The 17,763-nt window shown below is 40.3% G+C and overlaps 1 protein-coding gene across 2 annotated transcripts in view; it reads right to left on the bottom strand.

Moving 5' to 3' along the window:
• The window catches only part of LOC124022861 (trinucleotide repeat-containing gene 6A protein-like), a 37,391-nt gene extending 30,609 nt beyond the window's left edge, over positions 1-6,782 (bottom strand). The window contains exon 1 of one of the 2 annotated variants that reach the window (XM_046337546.1): positions 6,557-6,782. The gene's annotated coding sequence lies outside the window, so the exon portion shown is untranslated. The remainder of the gene's footprint in view (positions 1-6,556) is intronic. The other variant, XM_046337545.1, reaches the window with a different exon arrangement.
• Positions 6,783-17,763: the final 10,981 nt, after the last annotated feature.

The following is a 17,763-nucleotide window of genomic DNA, read 5'->3' as shown; positions in this document are numbered from 1 at the left end:
GTTCATTTATCCTGCTCACTAATAAACTCCCCAGTCAAAACAAAGACAGTTCATTTATCCTGCTCACTAATAAACTCCCCAGTCAAAACAAAGACAGTTCATTTATCCTGCTCACTAATAAACTCTCCAGTCAGTTAATTTATCCTGCTCACTAATAAACTCCCCAGTCAGTTAATTTATCCTGCTCACTAATAAACTCCCCAGTCAAAACAAAGACAGTTCATTTATCCTGCTCACTAATAAACTCCCCAGTCAAAACAAAGACAGTTCATTTATCCTGCTCACTAATAAACTCTCCAGTCAAAACAAAGACAGTTCATTCATCCTGCTCACTAATAAACTCCCCAGTCAAAACAAAGACCAGCCAGTTCATTTATCCTGCTCACTAATAAACTCCCCAGTCAAAACAAAGACCAGCCAGTTCATTTATCCTGCTCACTAATAAACTCCCCAGTCAAAACAAAGACAGTTCATTTATCCTGCTCACTAATAAACTCCCCAGTCAAAACAAAGACAGTTCATTTATCCTGCTCACTAATAAACTCCCCAGTCAAAACAAAGACAGTTCATTTATCCTGCTCACTAATAAACTCCCCAGTCAAAACAAAGACAGTTCATTTATCCTGCTCACTAATAAACTCCCCAGTCAAAACAAAGACAGTTCATTTATCCTGCTCACTAATAAACTCCCCAGTCAAAACAAAGACCAGACAGTTCATTTATCCTGCTCACTAATAAACTCCCCAGTCAAAACAAAGACAGTTCATTTATCCTGCTCACTAATAAACTCCCCAGTCAAAACAAAGACAGTTCATTTATCCTGCTCACTAATAAACTCCCCAGTCAAAACAAAGACCAGACAGTTCATTTATCCTGCTCACTAATAAACTCCCCAGTCAAAACAAAGACAGTTCATTTATCCTGCTCACTAATAAACTCCCCAGTCAAAACAAAGACAGTTCATTTATCCTGCTCACTAATAAACTCCCCAGTCAAAACAAAGACAGTTCATTTATCCTGCTCACTAATAAACTCCCCAGTCAAAACAAAGACAGTTCATTTATCCTGCTCACTAATAAACTCCCCAGTCAAAACAAAGACAGTTCATTTATCCTGCTCACTAATAAACCCCCAGTCAAAACAAAGACAGTTCATTTATCCTGCTCACTAATAAACTCCCCAGTCAAAACAAAGACAGTTCATTTATCCTGCTCACTAATAAACCCCCAGTCAAAACAAAGACAGTTCATTTATCCTGCTCACTAATAAACTCCCCAGTCAAAACAAAGACAGTTCATTTATCCTGCTCACTAATAAACTCCCCAGTCAAAACAAAGACCAGACAGTTCATTTATCCTGCTCACTAATAAACTCCCCAGTCAAAACAAAGACAGTTCATTTATCCTGCTCACTAATAAACTCCCCAGTCAAAACAAAGACAGTTCATTTATCCTGCTCACTAATAAACTCCCCAGTCAAAACAAAGACAGTTCATTTATCCTGCTCACTAATAAACTCCCCAGTCAAAACAAAGACAGTTCATTTATCCTGCTCACTAATAAACTCCCCAGTCAAAACAAAGACAGTTCATTTATCCTGCTCACTAATAAACCCCCAGTCAAAACAAAGACAGTTCATTTATCCTGCTCACTAATAAACTCCCCAGTCAAAACAAAGACAGTTCATTTATCCTGCTCACTAATAAACCCCCAGTCAAAACAAAGACAGTTCATTTATCCTGCTCACTAATAAACTCCCCAGTCAAAACAAAGACCAGCCAGTTCATTTATCCTGCTCACTAATAAACTCCCCAGTCAAAACAAAGACAGTTCATTTATCCTGCTCACTAATAAACTCTCCAGTCAAAACAAAGACAGTTCATTTATCCTGCTCACTAATAAACTCCCCAGTCAAAACAAAGACAGTTCATTTATCCTGCTCACTAATAAACCCCCCAGTCAAAACAAAGACAGTTCATTTATCCTGCTCACTAATAAACTCCCCAGTCAGTTAATTTATCCTGCTCACTAATAAACTCCCCAGTCAAAACAAAGACCAGTCAGTTCATTTATCCTGCTAACTAATAAACTCCCCAGTCAAAGACCAGACAGTTCATTTATCCTGCTCACTAATAAACTCCCCAGTCAAAACAAAGACCAGTCAGTTCATTTATCCTGCTCACTAATAAACTCCCCAGTCAAAGACCAGTCAGTTCTGAGATAGACTGGAATTGACAGCGTTGGACCAGTAACCGAAAAGGGCGCTGGGTCAGATCCCGAGATGACCAGGTAAAAGAAAATACAAAACCTATCGATGTGCCCTTGAGCAAGGCACTTAACCCTAATTGCTCCATCTACTAAACGACTAAAATGTCCAACAAAATGAAAAAATAAATAATGTAAATGTAGTAAAGTAACTTGCAAACACACCAACCAACACATGGGATTTGACAGTCAAACTATCCATTACATAGCAGCCAATCACTGGTGATATCCTGCGCCGCGTCGTGATTCGTTTAAGTTCACAAACAACAAAAAAGCTGCCTGTTACCTTTACTGTAATGGCAGCCTTCAAAATATAGATATGAGCCTGCTACAAGTGCTCATCTAACCAACCACCAACCAGCATTTCACTCAGGCTTGCGAATAAAAAATAGTAACGTATGATCACACGTATAGTAAAGTATGATCACATTAATAGTAAAGTATGATCACATGTATAGTAAAAAAGTATGATCACATTAATAGCAAAGTATGATCACATTAAAGTATGATCACATGTATCGTAAAGTATGATCACACGTATCGTAAAGTATGATCGCACGTATCGTAAAGTATGATCGCACATATAGTAAAGTATGATCATATAGTAAAGTATGATCACATAGTAAAGTATGATCACAATAGAGTAAAGTATGATCACATGTATAGGAAAGTATGATCACATGTATAGTAAAGTATGATCACATTTATAGTAAAGTATGATCACATTAAAGTATGATTACATGTATAGTAAAGTATGATCACATGTATAGTAAAGTATGATCACATGTATAGTAAAGTATGAACACATTTATAGTAAAGTATGATCACATGTATAGTAAAGTATGATCACATGTATAGTAAAGTATGATCACATGTATAGTAAAGTATGATCACATTTATAGTAAAGTATGATCACATTTATAGTAAAGTATGATCACATTAATAGTAAGTATGATCACATTTATAGTAAAGTATGATCACATTAATAGTAAAGTATGATCACATTTATAGTAACGTATGATCACATTTATAGTAAAGTATGATCACATTTATAGTAAAGTATGATCACATGTATAGTAAAGTATGATCACATGTATAGTAAAGTATGATCACATGTATAGTAAAGTATGATCACATGTATAGTAAGTATGATCACACACAACACTGCAAATCGCTGTTTCCAATGTATTTTTTGCCGTTTTGTTTCATAGCTAGTAAATTAATAGCACAAAGTCAAAGAACGACAAATCCTAAATATGCCGATTCCACCTCAACGCTGCAACACTTCCTGTCAAGAGCAGAGTGAAAGATTCATTTATTTATTTTTAGAAGCGCTGCCCACGGGTATACAAGTTGGTTTAATTGACTTGAAAAGAAAGTCTACTGAAATTAGACTTTGTCCTCGTGTTTCTTGGTTTAGTTATATTGTTTAGTTTAGTTGACAAGCTACAAGTTTAAAAGCTAGGTTGTTTTTCAAAAATGTTTGAGTTTCAACTGTTAAGAGAAGACTCTTCTTCTACTAGTCAGACTTAATCTCACAGAGGTATATACATAACAAGTCATGCTACCATGGTAACCCGCAGGCAAAAAAAAAAAGTGTTTGTCTCAAAAGGTGATATTTTGGTAAATAGACAACAACAAAAATGAAATTAAAGAACATTCCATATCTACCTCTTACTCATAAAACATTTGTTTTTTTTTAGAAACATTACAGAGCATACTGATCTGTTTCTTGTGTGTTTTAGGGCCCCAAAAGTATTTTGGCTGGTATTTTTAATTATCTATTTGCCACAGTGGCTGGTGGACCCAAAATAACATTTTATACCCTGGCAACAATTGATTTATTTTTTGATGATTTACCATTAGTGACCAAAACAGGGTTTGCCATGCCTACTACATGTTACCTAGTACATGATGTACTATGGGACTGGGCAGAGCCAATGAGCATGTTGACCACATAGAGATGTTAAAAGGAGCTGCATGCAATATTTGTTTGTGGCAGCAAATCTCTTGGGTGTCAAATTAACTGGGGCTGAGAGTTTTAGTACAGCGCACCAACAATTAACGTGTTGCTCAGGCCCAGTCAATTTGACAAGAGATTTCCCACCCCCCCCCACAAAAATAAAAACAGAAATGTGGGAATACAGTCTACCGGTACCTGTAGCCCCCACCTCCCACTAGTACAGCAGGCGTGAGGCTGGAGCGACCCTGCGCGCAAACTAGCCGGAGACACTGCGCGCTAACCAGCTGGGGCGACACCGCGCGCTAACCAGCTGGGGCGACACCGCGCGCTAACCAGCTGGGGCGACACCGCGCGCAAACCAGCCGGAGACACCGCGCGCAAACCAGCCGGAGACACCGCGCGCAAACCAGCCGGAGACACCGCACGCAAACCAGCCGGAGACACCGCGCGCAAACCAGCCGGAGACACCGCGCGCAAACCAGCCGGAGACACCGCGCGCAAACCAGCCGGAGACACCGCGCGCAAACCAGCCAGAGACACCGCGCGCAAACTAGCCAGAGACACCGCGCGCAAACTAGCCAGAGACACCGCGCGCAAACTAGCCAGAGACACCGCTCTCAAACCAGCCAGAGACACCGCTCTTAAACCAGCCAGAGACACCGCTCTCAAACCAGCCAGAGACACCGCTCTCAAACCAGCCAGAGACACCGCTCTCAAACCAGCCAGAGACACCGCTCTCAAACCAGCCAGAGACACCGCTCTCAAACCAGCCAGAGACACCGCTCTCAAACCAGCCAGAGACACCACTCTCAAACCAGCCAGAGACACCGCTCTCAAACCAGCCGGAGACACCGCTCTCAAACCAGCCGGAGACACTGCTCTCAAACCAGCCGGAGACACAGCTCTCAAACCAGCCAGAGACAACGCGTGCAAACTATTGGCAGTTGGCATCCAATGTTATGGCGCATTACCGCCATCTACTGTACTGGAGGGCCCCCGGCCTCCCGCCTATGTACTGAAGCAATAGCTTGAAAAACAAAATTTGACCAATAGAATTATAAAGAGGGGTTCCTGCAGATACAGGAACGCCCCGAATCGCTGGCTGCAGTGGCATCCTCATTGAGTCAGCTCGCCAAACGTGAAGAGTTAAAGCCTTTCCACCCGAACTAGTCTGGAAGGAAAATAGGGGGTTAAAAGTTTGGCGTTGATCTGCTGATTAGCTGGCTTGCTAGCAGCTTTAACATGGGCCACAGACTGTAATAACAGCTAACTAGCAAACATATCCTATGTTTAAAATGTATATATTAAAACTTACTACTTTAGGAAGCACTTGTTTGGTTTGATAAAAGTGCAGCAAAAAAAACGATAAATAGCTGAATATAATGTAACTAGCTAGCTTGGCTACTCCTGTAAATAAAACCCTTGTTGTTAGCTAACAGGCTATCAAAAACAACCCAAGGACAAATAAGAGATGTTGCACACTAAAAATAATAAAAGTTATTTGTTTAATAAACCTGTGCCATGGTTTACAGTGATTTATTTTTATTTTACAGATTCTGCAGCCGCGTATCCTAGCGACGACTTGGGTTGGATTTATGCTAGTTAGCAGTTAGCATAAACTAACAAAACACCTTTTTAACTAGTTATGGTAAAAAAACTAAAATCACAAATCGATCAAACAGTTAAAAATGAGAAATCTTAACATATGTGTTGGCAGTATTGATGAAACTAAAGTTACCGAAGGGAAAAAAAATCGCCTTATATTTGACGCCCTTTAATTTCTGCACCACCGACTGTTAGCTAACTAAAAGTTTCAGACCGGGTCGTCCACATACCGGTAATATTAACTAATCAAATCGGACAGTGCATTTCAATCTAACCTTTCGATACTTATAAAAACAAGTCGTTTCGCCATTTTCTTCCATGAAAAAACACACACTACCGACTGTGAAGCTAACACGTGAATACAAGCGGGCTAATATGCTAACATGCTAACAGGTTAATACAAGCGGGCTAATATGCTAACATGCTAATACAAGCGGGCTAACATGCTAACACGATAATACAAGCGGGCTAACATGCTAACACGATAATACAAGCGGGCTAATATGCTAACACGATAATACAAGCGGGCTAATATGCTAACATGCTAACACGATAATACAAGCGGGCTAATATGCTAACATGCTAACCAACAGCGGGCAAACTGAACTACGACAAGCTTTCCCTGATTGCCCGGTGAGCTGCAGCATAACACACCGATACTGGCTAGGGGGGAAAAAAGCACGATTACACAACCTGGAAAACGTCTTTTTTTAAATAACCTTACCTCATAACATGTAAAGTGTAACAGAGTGGAAATGGAAGCCGGCTGTAATTAAAAAATAAAAAAAGGCTAAAGAAATTCAATGCATTTTTGTCGCTTTAACAAGGAGAGCCATTTGTCCTTCACTCGCAAACCTTTTTTAGATGTTTTTTTTTTATGTTGCTGCTGCTTTGCCCCTCTGCTCGCTGTGTGTATTCCGGGGGGCTGCAGGAAATGAGTTGCACCACTTCCTCTCGAAGGCGCACAGAGACACACAGAGCCCCAAAATGGCGCACAGAGACACACACAGAGACCCAAAATGGCGCACAGAGACACACACAGAGACCCAAAATGGCGCACAGAGACACACACACACACACGAAAAAACACACACACACACACACACACACACACACACACACACACACACACACACACACACACACACACACACACACACACACACACACACACACACACACACACACACACACACACAGACCCAAAATGGCGCACAGAGACACACACACAGACCCAAAATGGCGCACAGAGACACACACAGACCCAAAATGGCCGCTTTGGAGTAGAGCACTGCGGAGTGCCTAAAGTCTAGTTTCTCTGGAGTGATAGTAGCAAGCTACAGTCTTACTGGTAACTAGTGTTTGCGTGAAGAAATACAACTACTTCAAATTCTATAGGGTTTTGTTTTAAGAGTTCTAAGTTGATTAATAACAGTAGCATTCACACAACGGTAGGTGCAAGGTTACCAAAGTCCAAGAGCTGATAAGAGAGTAAAAGTTCTTATCAGCAAGTTATTGACAACAAAACAATAGCGCTAATCAAATCACATTTGGTTTGTCACATGCGCCGAATGCAACAGTGTGATGCTTCCTTTACAAGCCCTTAAAACCAACAATGCTGTTAAGGAAAATAAGTGTTAAGTTAAAAAAATAAAAAATACAAGGTGATCAACTAAACACAAATGCATCTTTTGTCAAATATGTCTTGAGTGTTGAAGTGTGCACCTGGCTATCTATAAAAAAATATATATTTAAAAAATGGTGCCGCCTGCTTAAAAGAAGGAATTTGAAATTAGTTATACATGTACTTTTGGTACTTAAGTATATTTAGAACCAAATACTTTTACTCAAAGTAGTATTTTACTGGGTGACTTTGACTTTGACTCAAGTAGTATTTTACTGGGTGACTTTGACTTTTACTTGAGAAACTTTCTATTAAGGTATCTATACTTTTACCACCACTGGAAAATAGCCTAAAGTGAAGTTGAGTTATCAGGGGGGTGTCGGACAGAGATGGTGACAGACTGTCTATACAAGATAATACTCAGATCATAGATGAAGGTGGGGAAAGAGAGATGACATCCTGGTGTAGCTCCTATCAACTACAGCAACACTCCCCCGGTCAGAAGATACTATCGTTGATAGGCGCTAAAGGTAGTTAGCGTCTATGAATGGCATAACTCAGACCCTTGTGTGTGTGTGACAGAACACAATGAGGTGACCATTGACCTGCCTGCAACAACAAAAAACAACTCCTCTCCCTTATCTCACTATCTCTTCAACTCTGTGAGAGATAGAGAGAGCGACAGACGGTCTTTAGACTGCGACTCCTACAACTATAAACTAGTCTTTAGACTGTCAACACTACAACTATAAACTAGTCTTTAGACTGTCAACACTACAACTATAAACTCGTTTTTAGACTGTCAACACTACAACTATAAACTGGTCTTTAGACTGCGATTCCTACAACTATAAACTAGTCTTTAGACTGTCAACACTACAACTATAAACTAGTCTTTAGACTGTCAACACTACAACTATAAACTAGTCTTTAGACTGTCAACACTACAACTATAAACGGGTCTTTAGACTGTCAACACTACAACTATAAACTAGTCTTTAGACTGTTAACACTACAACTATAAACTAGTCTTTAGACTGTCAACACTACAACTATAAACTAGTCTTTAAACTGTCAACACTACAACTATAAACTGGTCTTTAGACTGCGACTCCTACAACTATAAACTAGTCTTCAGACTGTGAACATTACAACTAAATCAAATCAAATTGTATTTGTCACATACACATGGTTAGCAGATGTTAATGCGAGTGTAGCGAAATTCTTGTGCTTCTAGTTCCGACAATGCAGTAATAACCAACAAGTAATCTAGCTAACAATTCCAAAACTACTGTCTTATACACAGTGTAAGGGGATAAGGAACATGTACATAAGGATATATGAATGAGTGATGGTACAGAGCAGCATACAGTAGATGGTATCGAGTACAGTATATACATATGAGATGAGTGTGTAGACAAAGTAAACAAAGTGGCATAGTTAAAGTGGCTAGTGATACATGTATTACATAAGGATGCAGTAGATGATATAGAGTACAGTATATACGTATACATATGAGATGAATAATGTAGGGTAAGTAAACATTATATTAGGTAGCATTGTTTAAAGTGGCTAGTGATATATTTTACATCAATTCCCATTAGTAAAGTGGCTGGAGTTGAGTCAGTGTGTTGGCAGCAGCCACTCAATGTTAGTGGTGGCTGTTTAACAGTCTGATGGCCTTGAGATTGAAGCTGTTTTTCAGTCTCTCGGTCCCAGCTTTGATGCACCTGTACTGACCTCGCCTTCTGGATGATAGCGGGGTGAACAGGCAGTGGCTCGGGTGGTTGTTGTCCTTGATGATCTTTATGGCCTTCCTGTGACATCGGGTGGTGTAGGTGTCCTGGAGGGCAGGTAGTTTGCCCCCAGTGATGCGTTGTGCAGACCTCACTACCCTCTGGAGAGCCTTTCGGGTTGTGGGCGGAGCAGTTGCCGTACCAGGCGGTGATACAGCCCGACAGGATGCTCTCGATTGTGCATCTGTAGAGGTTTGTGAGTGCTTTTAGTGACAAGCCAAATTTCTTCAGCCTCCTGAGGTTGAAGAGGCGCTGCTGCGCCTTCTTCACGATGCTGTCTGTGTGGGTGGACCAATTCAGTTGGTCTATGATGTGTACGCCGAGGAACTTAAAACTTACTACCCTCTCCACTACTGTTCCATCGATGTGGATAGGGGTGTTCCCTCTGCTGTTTCCTGAAGTCCACAATCATCTCCTTAGTTTTGTTGACGTTGAGTGTGAGGTTATTTTCCTGACACCACACTCCGAGGGCCCTCACCTCCTCCCTGTAGGCCGTCTCGTCGTTGTTGGTAATCAAGCCTACCACTATTGTGTCGTCCGCAAACTTGATGATTGAGTTGGAGGCGTGCATGGCCACGCAGTCGTGGGTGAACAGGGAGTACAGGAGAGGGCTCAGAACACACCCTTGTGGGGCCCCCGTGTTGAGGATCAGCGGAGTGGAGATGTTGTTGCCTACCCTCACCACCTGGAGGCCGGCCTGTCAGGAAGTCCAGGACCCAGTTGCACTATAAACTAGTATTTAGACTGTCAACACTACAACTATAAACTAGTCTTTAGACTGTCAACACTACAACTATAAACTAGTCTTTAGACTGTCAACACTACAACTATAAACTAGTCTTTAGACTGTCAACACTACAACTATAAACTAGTCTTTAGACTGTCAACACTACAACTATAAACTAGTCTTTAGACTGTCAACACTACAACTATAAACTAGTCTTTAGACTGTCAACACTACAACTATAAACTAGTCTTTAGACTGTCAACACTACAACTATAAACTAGTCTTTAGACTGTCAACACTACAACTATAAACTAGTCTTTAGACTGTCAACACTACAACTATAAACTAGTCTTTAGACTGTCAACACTACAACTATAAACTAGTATTTAGACTGTCAACACTACAACTATAAACTAGTCTTTAGACTGTCAACACTACAACTATAAACTAGTATTTAGACTGTCAACACTACAACTATAAACTAGTCTTTAGACTGTCAACACTACAACTATAAACTGGTATTTAGACTGTCAACACTACAACTATAAACTGGTATTTAGACTGTCAACACTACAACTATAAACTAGTCTTTAGACTGTCAACACTACAACTATAAACTAGTCTTTAGACTGTCAACACTACAACTATAAACTGGTCTTTAGACTGTCAACACTACAACTATAAACTGGTCTTTAGACTGTCAACACTACAACTATAAACTAGTCTTTAGACTGTGAACACTACAACTATAAACTAGTCTTTAGACTGCGACTCCTACAACTATAAACTAGTCTTTAGACTGTCAACACTACAACTATAAACTAGCCTTTAGACTGTCAACACTACAACTATAAACTAGTCTTTAGACTGTCAACACTACAACTATAAACTAGCCTTTAGACTGTCAACACTACAACTATAAACTAGTCTTTAGACTGTCAACACTACAACTATAAACTGGTCTTTAGACTGTCAACACTACAACTATAAACTAGCCTTTAGACTGTCAACACTACAACTATAAACTAGTCTTTAGACTGTCAACACTACAACTATAAACTGGTCTTTAGACTGTCAACACTACAACTATAAACTAGTCTTTAGACTGTCAACACTACAACTATAAACTAGCCTTTAGACTGCGACTCCTACAACTATAAACTAGTCTTTAGACTGTCAACACTACAACTATAAACTAGCCTTTAGACTGTCAACACTACAACTATAAACTAGCCTTTAGACTGTCAACACTACAACTATAAACTAGTCTTTAGACTGTCAACACTACAACTATAAACTGGTCTTTAGACTGTCAACACTACAACTATAAACTAGTCTTTAGACTGTCAACACTACAACTATAAACTAGCCTTTAGACTGCGACTCCTACAACTATAAACTAGTCTTTAGACTGTCAACACTACAACTATAAACTAGCCTTTAGACTGTCAACACTACAACTATAAACTGGTCTTTAGACTGTCAACACTACAACTATAAACTGGTCTTTAGACTGCGACTCCTACAACTATAAACTAGTCTTTAGACTGTCAACACTACAACTATAAACTAGCCTTTAGACTGTCAACACTACAACTATAAACTGGCCTTTAGACTGTCAACACTACAACTATAAACTAGTCTTTAGACTGTCAACACTACAACTATAAACTGGTCTTTAGACTGTCAACACTACAACTATAAACTAGTCTTTAGACTGTCAACACTACAACTATAAACTAGCCTTTAGACTGTCAACACTACAACTATAAACTAGCCTTTAGACTGTCAACACTACAACTATAAACTAGTCTTTAGACTGTCAACACTACAACTATAAACTAGTCTTTAGACTGTCAACACTACAACTATAAACTAGTCTTTAGACTGTCAACACTACAACTATAAACTAGTCTTTAGACTGTCAACACTACAACTATAAACTAGTCTTTAGACTGTCAACACTACAACTATAAACTGGTCTTTAGACTGTCAACACTACAACTATAAACTAGTCTTTAGACTGTCAACACTACAACTATAAACTAGTCTTTAGACTGTCAACACTACAACTATAAACTAGTCTTTAGACTGTCAACACTACAACTATAAACTAGTCTTTAGACTGTCAACACTACAACTATAAACTAGTCTTTAGACTGTCAACACTACAACTATAAACTAGTCTTTAGACTGTCAACACTACAACTATAAACTAGCCTTTAGACTGTCAACACTACAACTATAAACTAGCCTTTAGACTGTCAACACTACAACTATAAACTAGTCTTTAGACTGTCAACACTACAACTATAAACTAGTCTTTAGACTGTCAACACTACAACTATAAACTAGCCTTTAGACTGTCAACACTACAACTATAAACTAGTCTTCAGACTGTCAACACTACAACTATAAACTAGCCTTTAGACTGTCAACACTACAACTATAAACTAGCCTTTAGACTGTCAACACTACAACTATAAACTAGTCTTTAGACTGTCAACACTACAACTATAAACTGGTCTTTAGACTGTCAACACTACAACTATAAACTAGTCTTTAGACTGTCAACACTACAACTATAAACTAGTCTTTAGACTGTCAACACTACAACTATAAACTAGCCTTTAGACTGTCAACACTACAACTATAAACTAGTCTTTAGACTGTCAACACTACAACTATAAACTAGTCTTAGACTGTCAACACTACAACTATAAACTAGTCTTTAGACTGTCAACACTACAACTATAAACTAGTCTTTAGACTGTCAACACTACAACTATAAACTAGCCTTTAGACTGTCAACACTACAACTATAAACTAGCCTTTAGACTGTCAACACTACAACTATAAACTAGTCTTTAGACTGTCAACACTACAACTATAAACTAGCCTTTAGACTGTCAACACTACAACTATAAACTAGTCTTTAGACTGTCAACACTACAACTATAAACTAGCCTTTAGACTGTCAACACTACAACTATAAAATGGTCTTTAGACTGTCAACACTACAACTATAAACTAGCCTTTAGACTGTCAACACTACAACTATAAACTAGTCTTTAGACTGTCAACACTACAACTATAAACTGGTCTTTAGACTGTCAACACTACAACTATAAACTAGCCTTTAGACTGTCAACACTACAACTATAAACTGGTCTTTAGACTGTCAACACTACAACTATAAACTAGTCTTTAGACTGTCAACACTACAACTATAAACTAGCCTTTAGACTGCGACTCCTACAACTATAAACTAGCCTTTAGACTGTCAACACTACAACTATAAACTAGCCTTTAGACTGTCAACACTACAACTATAAACTAGCCTTTAGACTGTCAACACTACAACTATAAACTAGTCTTTAGACTGTCAACACTACAACTATAAACTAGTCTTTAGACTGTCAACACTACAACTATAAACTAGTCTTTAGACTGTCAACACTACAACTATAAACTAGCCTTTAGACTGTCAACACTACAACTATAAACTGGTCTTTAGACTGTCAACACTACAACTATAAACCGGTCGAACAGACAGAAAAAAGGATCAGTCATGAACTATAATCTGCAAATCCAAAAATAGCATCACAACATCACCTGCTATTCCGGAGGTTTCATCTCCTTGTGTCTGTCCCTGTTCCTTCAGGATTCTGCTATCGTAAATGTTTGTGTTTTTCTTCCCCCAAATCAACAATTCCCCGCATATTACGCAAGAGTTTACCAATCTAATCAATTTCTGTAAAAAACAGTCAAATCGTCACAATCGTGTCGCATAAAACTGACCCATCACCGCACGACAAAAAAAGAGGGCTCGCAATTTCAACCAATCACTGCACAATTTACCGCATAATATGGTTGAATCAAGTCAAGAAACGTTTCCCCTCGTCAGCGCATTTGTGATAAATTGAACAAAATCATTGCATACTGCCAACATGCAAAATAACAGAATTTCCGCAGCAAAATCATGCATTTTTTTGGTCCGCAAATATCACACACAAAAAAAACCCTCCACGAAAATCCTGGCAGGACTGTTCTTTCCTATAGCTGAAAGATCTGATAAGTTAGGTAGGCGTAGAGAGGTAGAGTATTGTGTTGATTAAATATTACAAGGAGAGAAAAAAAACACTAGAATATAGATGTTGTTTTAATGAGATCAAATCACATTTTATAGACCAACAGTAAAATGCTTTACTTACTGGGTATTTTTTACAACAATACAGAGTTAAAGATAAAACAATATATAGAAATAGTAATGATAACAAGTTTAAATAACATGGTTCTATACCAGTACTGAGTCCATGTACCCCTACATTAGTAATGAATAGAATAAATAACATGGTTCTATACCAGTACTGAGTCCATGTACCCCTACATTAGTAATGAATAGAATAAATAACATGGTTCTATACCAGTACTGAGTCCATGTACCCCTACATTAGTAATGAATAGAATAAATAACATGGTTCTATACCAGTACTGAGTCCATGTACCCCTACATTAGTAATGAATAGAATAAATAACATGGTTCTATACCAGTACTGAGTCCATGTACCCCTACATTAGTAATGAATAGAATAAATAACATGGTTCTATACCAGTACTGAGTCCATGTACCCCTACATTAGTAATGAATAGAATAAATAACATGGTTCTATACCAGTACTGAGTCCATGTACCCCTACATTAGTAATGAATAGAATAAATAACATGGTTCTATACCAGTACTGAGTCCATGTACCCCTACATTAGTAATGAATAGAATAAATAACATGGTTCTATACCAGTACTGAGTCCATGTACCCCTACATTAGTGATGAATAGAATAAATAACATGGTTCTATACCAGTACTGAGTCCATGTACCCCTACATTAGTAATGAATACACAGTGAATAACAAGTTAAAATAACATGGTTATATTTTGTGTGTGTTGGGGCGTCATTGTAAGTATGTGTGTGTATGTGTGTGTGTGTGTGTGTGTGTTGGGGCGTCATTGTAAGTATGTGGGTGTGTGTTGGGGCGTCATTGTAAGTATGTGTGTGTGTGTTGGGGCGTCATTGTAAGTATGTGTGCCAAGAGTCAGTGCTAGTTAGGTTTTATTTTTAAAGGGTCAATGTAGGTGGTCTGGGTAGCCATTTATCAGTCCTGTTGAGGAGTCTGGGTAGCCATTTATCAGTCCTGTTGAGGAGTCTGGGTAGCCATTTATCAGTCCTGTTGAGGAGTCTGGGTAGCCATTTATCAGTCCTGTTGAGGAATCTGGGTAGCCATTTATCAGTCCTGTTGAGGAGTCTTATGTCTTGGGGGTAGAAGCTGTTCAGGGTCCTGTTTAGGAGTCTTATGTCTTGGGGATAGAAGCTGTTTATCAGTCTTATGTCTTGGGGGGTAGAAGCTGTTTATCAGTCTTATGTCTTGGGGGGTAGAAGCTGTTTATCAGTCTTATGTCTTGGGGGTAGAAGCTGTTCAGGGTCCTGTTTAGGAGTCTTATGTCTTGGGGGTAGAAGCTGTTTATCATTCTTATGTCTTTGGGGGTAGAAGCTGTTTATCAGTCTTATGTCTTTGGGGGTAGAAGCTGTTTATCAGTCTTATGTCTTGGGGGGTAGAAGCTGTTCAGGGTCCTGTTTAGGAGTCTTATGTCTTGGGGCGTAGAAGCTGTTTATCATTCTTATGTCTTGGGGGGTAGAAGCTGTTCAGGGTCCTGTTTAGGAGTCTTATGTCTTGGGGATAGAAGCTGTTTATCATTCTTATGTCTTTGGGGGTAGAAGCTGTTTATCATTCTTATGTCTTTGGGGGTAGAAGCTGTTTATCATTCTTATGTCTTTGGGGGTAGAAGCTGTTTATCAGTCTTATGTCTTTGGGGGTAGAAGCTGTTTATCATTCTTATGTCTTGGGGGGTAGAAGCTGTTCAGGGTCCTGTTTAGGAGTCTTATGTCTTGGGGATAGAAGCTGTTCAGGGTCCTGTTGGTTCCTGACTTGGTGCTCCGGTACCGCTTGCCGTGCGGCAGCAGAGAGAACAGTCTATAACTTGGGAGGCTGGAGTCTTTGACAATTCATAGGGCCTTCCTCTGACACCGCCTGGTATAGAGAGGTCCTGGAAGGCAGGATGCTTGGCCCCAGTGATGTACCGGGTGATAATCAAGATGCTCTCGATGGCGCAGCTGTAGAACTCTGAGGATCCGAGAGCCTTATGGCAAATCTTTTCAGCCTCCTGGGGGGGAAGAGGTGTTGTCGTGCCCTGTGTGGGTGTGTGTGTGGACCATGTTAAATCCTTAGTGATGAACTCTCCTCTACAGTCCTGTGGATGGGGACGCCCCACTCTGCCCTCCTTTTCCTGTTGTCCACCATCAGCTCCTTTGTCTTGCAGACAAAATAGGATGTTGCCCCCCTGCTGGAAGTGGGAAGATTTGGGAGCCCCTGTGTAACAGTATTGCTTCCCGTCCCTCTCCTCTCCACTACCTAGGCTCGAACCAGGGACCCTCTGCACACATCAACAACTGACACCCACGAAGCATCGTTACCCATCGCTCCACCAAAGCCGCAGCCCTTTGCAGGGCAAAGAGGGAAACAACTACTTCAAGGTCTCAATAGCGAGTGACGTCACCGATTGAAACGCTATTAGCGCACACTGCTAACTAGCTAGGCATTTCACATCGGTTACACTTGCTCCACAGTAAATGTAGTTTATAGCCAGCCTTAACGTTATGGTGCCTGTAGCCAGCTAGCCTGCTACGTTAGGTTAGTAGCTGGTTTACACAGTAGTCTACAGCCAGCTAGCCTGCTACGTTAGGTCAGTAGCTGGTTTACACAGTAGTCTACAGCCAGCTAGCCTGCTACGTTAGGTCAGTAGCTGGTTTACACAGTAGCCTACAGCCAGCTAGCCTGCTACGTTAGGTTAGTAGCTGGTCTTCACAGTAGTCTACAGCCAGCTAGCCTGCTACGTTAGGTTAGTAGCTGGTTTACACAATAGTCTACAGCCAGCTAGCCTGCTACGTTAGGTTAGTAGCTGGTTTACACAGTAGCCTACAGCCAGCTAGCCTGCTACGTTAGGTTAGTAGCTGGTCTACACAGTAGTCTACAGCCAGCCTAACGTTATGGTGCCTGTAGCCAGCTAACCTGCTACGTTAGGTTAGTAGCTGGTCTTCACAGTAGTCTACAGCCAGCCTAACGTTATGGTGCCTGTAGCCAGCTAACCTGCTACGTTAGGTTAGTAGCTGGTCTTCACAGTAGTCTACAGCCAGCTAGCCTGCTACGTTAGGTTAGTAGCTGGTTTACACAGTAGTCTACAGCCAGCTAGCCTGCTACGTTAGGTTAGTAGCTGGTCTACACAGTAGTCTACAGCCAGCCTAACGTTATGGTGCCTGTAGCCAGCTAACCTGCTACGTTAGGTTAGTAGCTGGTCTTCACAGTAGTCTACAGCCAGCCTAACGTTATGGTGCCTGTAGCCAGCTAGCCTGCTACGTTAGGTTAGTAGCTGGTCTACACAGTAGTCTACAGCCAGCTAGCCTGCTACGTTAGGTTAGTAGCTGGTCTACACAGTAGTCTACAGCCAGCTAGCCTGCTACGTTAGGTTAGTAGCTGGTCTACACAGTAGTCTACAGCCAGCTAGCCTGCTACGTTAGGTTAGTAGCTGGTCTACACAGTAGTCTACAGCCAGCTAGCCTGCTACGTTAGGTTAGTAGCTGGTCTACACAGTAGTCTACAGCCAGCTAGCCTGCTACGTTAGGTTAGTAGCTGGTCACACAGTAGTCTACAGCCAGCCTAACGTTATGGT

Source organism: Oncorhynchus gorbuscha, unplaced genomic scaffold (genome assembly GCF_021184085.1).
Source record: "Oncorhynchus gorbuscha isolate QuinsamMale2020 ecotype Even-year unplaced genomic scaffold, OgorEven_v1.0 Un_scaffold_1458, whole genome shotgun sequence".
Lineage (NCBI taxonomy): Eukaryota > Metazoa > Chordata > Actinopteri > Salmoniformes > Salmonidae > Oncorhynchus > Oncorhynchus gorbuscha.
The sequence above is the reverse complement of the archived record's forward strand: the minus strand, read 5'-3'. Positions and strand labels throughout refer to the sequence as shown.